This window comes from Schistocerca piceifrons, chromosome 1, assembly GCF_021461385.2.
Source record: "Schistocerca piceifrons isolate TAMUIC-IGC-003096 chromosome 1, iqSchPice1.1, whole genome shotgun sequence".
Classification (NCBI taxonomy): Eukaryota; Metazoa; Arthropoda; class Insecta; order Orthoptera; family Acrididae; genus Schistocerca; species Schistocerca piceifrons.
The window spans coordinates 768,456,380-768,466,095 of record NC_060138.1 but is presented as its reverse complement, the minus strand read 5'-3'; positions in this window follow the sequence as shown (position 1 = coordinate 768,466,095).

Below are 9,716 nucleotides of genomic sequence, written 5' to 3'. Positions count from 1 at the left end.
GCAGTGAATGAGAAACAGTCTCTGAAAACCAGAGATTTCATGTTGACACTCATTCTTCCTCATTTCTTACATTAACATCTACTACTGCCATTAACATCAAAACATATTTAAGTCTGCATAGCATACCTTTCCCAGGATTTCATAGAACAGTGTTTGCATTATGTCATGCTTTTCCTCCATTGTTGTTTATACATTTACTATCAATATGTTCCTAAATTTTGTTCTAAGTCTGCACATTCATGGCTTACTCAGTTATTATAAGCCCTGTTCCAAATCGGGCAGTATTCAGTACTTTATTCCAATGAGATATGTAGTGCAAACAATTCCAGTAATTCTTGCACAGACATAATTGTTATAGCTCCTGCTTACTATTAACATTTTATTTATAGTGTGTGAAATTAATTCAAAAGTGTGCAATCATTTTTACAAACAACCACATTGTTACATCATCAGTTCTGTGCGTACCATGGTGGGCCTGTAGGTGTTCTGTTTGTGTTAATTGTTGTTTGAGCTGTGAATTGTGTCCAGTGTTTCATCTGATGTTTGCATTTTGCGACATGCCCTGTGAAAATCATATCCATTGGTGCTCCATCTGGATAAGTAATCTTTACATTAATCTATAAATACATGTGGCTCTGCTGAAGCTTTAGCTGTAGTCACAGTTGACTCACATATTACGTGGTGATTTACCTGTTGCTTGAATCTTAATTGCTATATTTTTTACTCTGTTCCAGTACTACAAAGTTTGTGCCAGAACAACGGTGTAGTTGTAATCTATTCCTTGTCACAGCAGATGTGTTTGGCTGCATTATCTGAGTACTCCACTGATATTCGTGGTAGGAGATCTTCAATTGTACATAGTGTCTGTCTTATCTATATCTTCCACTGGAGGTGAGTTTTGGGGAAGGGGATGAGTGGATGGCATTATGTAGATAAAAGTACTGTACTCACCCATTATCAGTTAGCTGCTAACCAGTAAACCCCGATTCTTTAAGCAATCGAACTCCCATGTATAAAACAGCTCCAAACTTCTGATTGGTTTACAAATGATGCAATGTGTTAAATATTTGCCTTTAAACATACAAGTAAGAAAAAGTTGAAAAAAGGTTTGAAATTAAGCATAAAGCTTGTTGGAAGTCTGTAGGTGCTTTCATTATGAAATACTGGATGAATATAAACTAGATAATTTGTTCATTTTAACTAAAAGCTAGTCTTACATCATGAATATTTGTGGCGTCATATCTCCTCAACTTGTTGAGTGATGTGTATAGGTAGCGTAAGCAAATTATTCTGAAAATGGAGTTAGTAGAAAAGAAGTAATAAATTAAAACGTCATGCCTGATGCTGCCGTTTTACTGTATTAACAGCGCCGATGTAGTATTTGATAAACCTTGTTCTTTTTGTGGTTTTTTAGGGGTGTTAGCGAGAAAAAGTCTCGCATGTGTAAAGGGTGTTGGAAGTTGCTAAGTGCTGTCAGTCTCAAATACTGATTGAACAAAATCCGGACATTTGCACGCCGTCAGTGTGTGTGGTCGCCTCGAGACAAACACACAGATTGTAACTGCAATACTTGCTGTATTGTATTAACTTTTTAACATAAGATTTTACCTCTTAATGAGTAGACTGATAGCATTTTAAATTGGGCCAATAATTACCATACGTGAAGTATTGAAAATTAAGTTTTGTAGCACTTGGAAACCATTAGATGAGGTAACTGTGCCCCGGCGTACGCGGCCTGTAGGCCAGTGGGTGTCTACCTGGTGATGATTACCCCTTGAAGGGTGAACTTAAATTTTATGAGGGGTAACAATAAATGTGGTCGATTGTGTTTCGGTCATGCAGTTATTATTTTTAGAAGATCATTACTATTACCACTATTCCGTCAGCTCGCCCCCGGTAACTGAGTGGTCAGTGCACTGAAATGTCAACTCTAAGGGTCCGGGATCGATTCCCGGATGGGTCAGAGATTTTCTCCGTTGAGGGACTGGGTGTAGTGTTGTCCTAATAATCATCATTTCGTCCCCATCGACTTGGACGTCGCAAGTCGCCGAAGTGGCGTCAAATCGAAAGACTTGCACCCAGCGAATGATCTACCCGAAGGGAGGCCCTAGTCACACGACATTTATTATTTTACTATTTCGACGGCTAACTACACTCCTGGAAATGGAAAAAAGAACACATTGACACCGGTGTGTCAGACCCACCATACTTGCTCCGGACACTGCGAGAGGGCTGTACAAGCAATGATCACACGCATGGCACAGCGGACACACCAGGAACCGCGGTGTTGGCCGTCGAATGGCGCTAGCTGCGCAGCATTTGTGCACCGCCGCCGTCAGTGTCAGCCAGTTTGCCGTGGCATACGGAGCAGCATTTGTGCACCGCCGCCGTCAGTGTCAGCCAGTTTGCCGTGGCATACGGAGCTCCATCGCAGTCTTTAACACTGGTAGCATGCCGCGACAGCGTGGACGTGAACCGTATGTGCAGTTGACGGACTTTGAGCGAGGGCATATAGTGGGCATGCGGGGGGCCGGGTGGACGTACCGCCGAATTGCTCAACACGTGGGGCGTGAGGTCTCCACAGTACATCGATGTTGTCGCCAGTGGTCGGCGGAAGGTGCACGTGCCCGTCGACCTGGGACCGGACCGCAGCGACGCACAGATGCAAGCCAAGACCGTAGGATCCTACGCAGTGCCGTAGGGGACCGCACCGCCACTTCCCAGCAAATTTCGGACACTGTTGCTCCTGGGGTATCGGCGAGGACCATTCGCAACCGTCTCCATGAAGCTGGGCTACGGTCCCGCACACCGTTAGGCCGTCTTCCGCTCACGCCCCAACATCGTGCAGCCCGCCTCCAGTGGTGTCGCGACAGGCGTGAATGGAGGGACGAATGGAGACGTGTCGTCTTCAGCGATGAGAGTCGCTTCTGCCTTGGTGCCAATGATGGTCGTATGCGTGTTTGATGCCGTGCAGGTGAGCGCCACAATCAGGACTGCATACGACCGAGGCACACAGGGCCAACACCCGGCATCATGGTGTGGGGAGCGATCTCCTACACTGGCCGTACACCACTGGTGATCGTCGAGGGGACACTGAATAGTGCACGGTACATCCAAACCGTCATCGAACCCATCGTTCTACCATTCCTAGACCGGCAAGGGAACTGGCTATTCCAACAGGACAATGCACGTCCGCATGTATCCCGTGCCACCCAACGTGCTCTAGAAGGTGTAAGTCAACTTCCCTGGCCAGCAAGATCTCCGGATCTGTCCCCCATTGAGCATGTTTGGGAGTGGATGAAGCGTCGTCTCACGCGGTCTGCACGTCCAGCACGAACGCTGGTCCAACTGAGGCGCCAGGTGGAAATGGCATGGCAAGCCGTTCCACAGGACTACATCCAGCATCTCTACGATCGTCTCCATGGGAGAATAGCAGCCTGCATTGCTGCGAAAGGCGGATATACAGTGTACTAGTGCCGACATTGTGCATGCTCTGTTGCCTGTGTCTATGTGCCTGTGGTTCTGTCAGTGTGATCATGTGATGTATCTGACCCCAGGAATGTGTGAATAAAGTTTCCCCTTCCTAGGACAATGAATTCACGGTGTTCTTATTTCAATTTCCAGGAGTGTATATTTTTTTAAGTACTAGAATTAATTACATCACGAGACAGTGAGTCATATAAATAAAATGGAGAATGTACTTTATTCTCGGAATTTTGGAGAACATTCTCAGTTTCACATGAATAAAGCAGGCTGGAAAATACTTCTCTTGAGAATGGTCTCATCTTGATTGAAAGGCTGGGGGAAGTTGCTGTACGCGAAGAGCATTTTCCAATTTCATATGAATACTGTGCAGAACATTCTCCGTTTTTTGACATGAGCACTGTGGCATAGTTTGAGCTAATAAGTTCTGTTGAGGTTAAGTTTTAATGAATGTTTTTAGTAAAAATTGCACATTTTACATTTCTCGGAAGGCAATACATATGAAATACTGAAGAACCGTACCAGTTTATGCAGCAAATAACCTTAGAAGTAGGGCAACTGGCATGAATTCCAAGGTGCAAGTGCAGAAAAACATCTCACTCCTCAGTGAAATGGCAGATGGATTTCAGATCCGAAACATGCATGATCAATTATACACCCCCATAACATACTCGAAAGACGAACCTGGACAGTACATGACAATTCAGGTATGTTAGGATTAAATGTAGATTGTCATGTGCTGTCTGGGTGATAAATAAGCATAATGAGCGGTGGAAAATCAGCAAAAGATCTCAATATTCCTCGAAGAACAATTGAAAACAAAGTAAAGAGTCTCCATTTTAAGAAACTAGGGCGTCAGACTGCATTGAGCAGTGAAGAAGAGGAGGAGATCTTCGAACAAGTCCTCATGTTTGCGCATTGGGGAATACCTCTTGATGCCCTTGACGTACGGCTCAGCAATGGGGAAGCAGATGTCACAGTTCAAAAATAACTAACCTGGCGATGGCTTGTAGCGTTATTTTGTGATACGCCATAAACAAAGCCATTCTTCACGTAAATGACAAAATATTTCCCATACTAGAGATAGCATTGGAATAAATTAGCTTAAAGTATACTTTAGTCATTTGAAAGACTCTTTAGAAGGAATTCCTCCAGCCCACATATTAAACTGTGATGAGACAAATTTGAATGATGATCCAGTGTAAAAATGTTATTTCTATGGGATGCAAGTAACCGGAAATCAAGAGCCTCTCTAGTGTTTGGCGTGTTGGTGTCAGGAGAATTGCTTCCTCCTTTCATGGTTTTTCGTTCAGAGCAGTTATGGGACACATGAATTGTAGGAGGGCTGAAAGAAACAAAATATGGCAATACAGCAAGTGGATGGTTTGATGCTCTGCATTTTGAAAAGTGGTTTTTCCATGTCGTGCAATGGGCAAAAAACCTATACAGCCCCAAATGTTTAATGGGAGATAATCTTAGTAGCCATGTGAATGTAAGAGCTCCAACGCAAGCAGAATTAATGACCTTTACTTTGTGTCCTTGCACCCAGCATCCACTCATCTAACTAGTGGGATGATGGCAGCACGAGGACAGTTTTGACATCAAATTGATATGCATGTTAATTAAATTGATCAATTAATTACCCAACCCTTACCCCACCTCCACGTGATGTCATAGGTTTTCCCCAACTGGGTCTTGGGTCCCCACCCCCTCCCCTGACCCTTCTGCACTATTGGTGGGAATTTCGGATTTTGGGGGAAATTAAAAATGGTGGGGGTTTAAAAAATGATGGGACTTTCGTTGCCCCAAGGCTGTGTGATGTCCCACACCCACTCCCCTCCCCCATAAATTGGTGGGAAATACAAATTTGGGTGGGAATTTTTTTCTCCATTCACATGACCGGGATTGGTGCAAGAGGTTCAATCTAAGCTGAGCTATCATTGTGGAAGCATCAAGATGTGTTCAATCAATGAGATGAATGTGAAGGTTAGAGTGGCTTTCAATTGCCGTATCACATGGATGCATTCAAGGGAGGACTGTACCCACAGTGTACTACACAGGGGATGGAAGACTATGATAATGGAAAAGTGTAGGAGAAAGAAGCAGAAGAATTTGGTTCAGCAGACTATGGCAATGGAGAGGGATGGAGCCAAGATGCATGATGCAACCAAGATATGGTCATGCACATGCACAAACTGCCGAGATATACCACATGAAACATTCACTCTTCCAAAATGGAACACGTCAGCAGTTGATGCTAATTTGCTTCAGTGAAAGCATATTTCTATATGTAATATATACCACCGAAGAGCTTCAACTGCTCATCCCCAGCCACGTCCCACTCCACCAACCCATTCTCTCATCCCATGATCAGTCGCCTGCCATCCTCAGTGCAGTGCAGAATGTGTTCTATCAAAGAGCTGGTGGTGTCTGACCAGGCGGATCTTAACAGCCATGTTTCCCATAAGCGTACAGCCAAGGACTACACTCACAGCCTCCTATGCAGAATAGAAAGGAAGTATATTGTATGAGTGCCAAAGAAGAAGAGGTATACTGTCCAGAAGGCAATGACTAAGCAGCAGAATTGTATCAAGATGTATTCCACAAGTCATGCAGACTGATGCTATTGCTACAGTTGATTTTCATTTTTGACATTCACAGTCAGTTTTCCACCTCACAAGAGACGTCTGTCTCTAATCAAGAGGACCAAGCAACTGGTCTAGTTCACAATTATGCCACCTGAGTCAATTGAAATTGGTAGTAGCCAATAGGTACGTAGCATATGATCACATTGGCGATAAAAGGTGGGCCCAGCAGCTCTGCAGCCTCAGTTGCAGTCAGTCAGCATGAAGTGCCAGCCAATATCATGACAGGAAGAAGCTGTGCAGTAAGTACTCCTCACTTAAAGTCTGTGTTTACTGTCATGTGAGGAATATGAAGCCCTTGTGCTATTATTACAACTTGTAATGGTTTTTCTTCTTTGCTCATCAGTGAACGCAAAGTCCTCTAGCCTCTCGGGGCCTGCTGCAGCAATGTGTCCCAGCCTGTCGGGACTTGCAGCAGCAGTGGCAGCACCCTGGGATCCTGTTGCACACCATGTCAGCTGATTGGAGCAGGACAATGACTTGTTATTGTCAGTCGAAGACACACAGCCAGCCCCTGACTCGCAGAATTGCATCAGGGATCCTAATCAGCATGATGCTGGTTGGTACTGGACCCCATCATACATGCCATTGGAGAATATTCTGGTGATACTGCATGGACAAAGTGGATATATAGTGGATGAGAAAATACCATTTACATCATTTGGAGCACTACTACTATTCACTGCAGCGTATAAGTTAACCACTAATGTTTTGCCAGTTGAATCTATCAGTAGATTGGGTTTCGTTAGGCATGGCCTGCAGCTCAACAGGTATGGAAAGGGGCGTCTGCAAAGCTTATAGGTGATAGTGTAGTAGGTGGTGGTGAGCTCACTCATGGAAAAATTCCTGTAGTAGTTGGTATTAGAGCTGCACCTTTTTTTTAGACTGAAGTCAACTGATAGGTATACCTGCTTAAAGGAAGTCCCTCTAACTAAGGGCTCATCTTTAGAGAAAGTCATGTTTCCAAGTAGAGAAGGAATTAGTGTATTTCATGAAAATATAAGAAGTATTAGAGATAAAGTTAGTGAACTACTCATAAATGTTGACAAAGAAATCATTGGTATATCAGAGCACCACTTAAATAATTTGACAATTCAGAGGCTTCCTTTACCAGGATACAGATGAACTGGCTGTTTTTCAAGGAGTTCCTTGTGGGGTGGGGGTAGTGGCCATGTATGAAAAAAAAACACTATTTCATTTGAGTCCGTAGACGTATCACAGCACTGCACTGAACAGATACTTGAATGTTATGCAGGGGCAGTTGAATTTACTGAAACTAAACTTATAACTGTTAACTGTTTTTGTTTATAGGTCCCCTAACTCTGACTTCAGAGCATTTCTGCTCAAGCTAGAGAGGTTTCTTGATTCACTTTATAGGAACTACCAGTAATTAGTTATATGTGATGACTTCAATGTAAATTTTGTATATGATGGTGCAAAAAACGATTTTGTTAGATCTCCTAAATTCATATGATCTGATGCAGACTGCGTTTTTTCCAACAATAGCGCAGGAGAACAGTAGTACAGCCATAGACAATATTTTTCTTCATTCTTCATTACTAGATGGGCATTCTGTAATAAAAGAGCGAATGGCCTTTCAGACCATAATGCACAAATTTTAACATTAAAAGGCTTTTGTACTCAAACAAATGTCACATATAATTACACACTATTCAGGAAAGTTAATCCAACAGGAATAGAGTTTTTTAAACCTTGTCAAGGAACAAGAGTGGCAGGATTTTTATAGTGCTGATAACATAGATGACGAATATAATGCTTTCCTTAACACATGTCTCATGCTCTTTGAAAGTTGCTTTCCATTAGAACATTCAAAACGTGGTGCTAGCAGTAAAAGGTAGCCCATATCACTAGCTAGTGGGATAAGGATACCATGTAGAACAAAGTGGGAACTATATCAAAATGTTAGAAGTGGTCAGAATCAAGCTACAGTAACTCATTACAAAGAGTACTGTAAGGTGCTTAAAAATGTTATTAGGACGGCAAAGAGTATGTGGTATGCAAATAGAACAGCTATTCACAAGATAAAATTGAAACCATATGGTCAGTTGTGAAGAAAGTGTCTGGTCAGCAGCACAAGTTCGACAATATAAAGTCAGTTCATAATAAAAATATTTCTTTTACTGACAAATCAGATATATGTACAGTATTTAACAATCATTTTCTGAGCATTGTTGGGAATTAAATAAAAATTTAGTTTCTGCAGGGAATGCTATAACTCTCTTGGCAAATACCATTCTGAGATTGATGTCTGAAATGCTCCTCTGTGATATAGACAAGGGGGAGATTGAGTCAATAATTAACTACTGGAGACTAAGGACACTCATGGATATGATGGAGTGCTTAGCAGAATATTAAAGTATTGTGCTGCACATATTAGCCCTGTATTTATCCATTTTTGTAATTTTTCCTTTAGGAATGGTCAGTTTCCTGAACGATTGAGGTACTCAGTAGTAAAGCCACTTCATAAAAAGGCAGAAAGGGATAATGTAGACAGTTTTAGAATCTCTTCCTATGCCATCAGTGTTTGCTTAAGTTATTGAAAAGGCTGTGTATGTAAGGATAATTGGTCATTTTATATCACGCGATTTGCTATCAAATGTTGCGATGGTGCAGGATATGCTTTTCCTTGTGCTTTGCAGGCTGGATGTAAAAGCAGCATTGATAAAAAAAACACCGTCTAATACCTACAATTACTGAGGCTGCGCAGCTCTAGTAATGAAATAAAGTCCTGTAGAAAAACTGCATTACAAAATTTATCGGGCAGTAAGAAAATGGATCGGCTTCTGGAAAATAATGTCCAAAATTTCCACACGAAATGGTTTATTTTCTTCATCTACCCAAAGAAATGGTACTATTCAGTCCACGTTTAAACTACTGGCTATTTTCTTCACATTCACAATTCGTACACTCATTTCACATGCACAGCAGCCAGAAATCTGTACGAATCCAACCCAAATTAAACAACGTTATCACAGTCATTAATTTCGCTACTAACATCAGTTATTACATTCGATCCTTCTTGTGGGTTTCTCAAAAAATAAACTGCTCACCAAAAAATGCTCAGTGGTAGAATACTGCAACATTGCCATGCACATACTGTGAAGGCCAAATTTCACAATATCTGTCCAGATAAACAGTTCTAGAACTTCTAAACTTCACAAAACCGTTCATAACAACATCAGCATTAGTCACAACTCGTATTAAACGCGAGGAATTCAATATTCCTCATTTTACACATTATTTTGACTCGCACTAGTAACATGACCATCCGCGTTCGAAGCTAACGAGAGACTCTCTTCTTGTGGACTCACTCCCAGAATATCTATCAGTTAACGAGCGGGAATCGTCTCAATTCTGATTGGCTAACCATACTCCCTGCCAATCAGAATGCTCATTCATCATCATACTCATGTCAAAACTGGCCTGCACCAATCCTTACATACAGACGCCTATACGTCAATCTAATGTACAAATATTAAAGTAATGTTTATTAAACGAAAACGAAAAGGCAATAAATCTGGAAATATTCTTTAGATACAGATAATACTCCAGCGGACTTTATGGCTG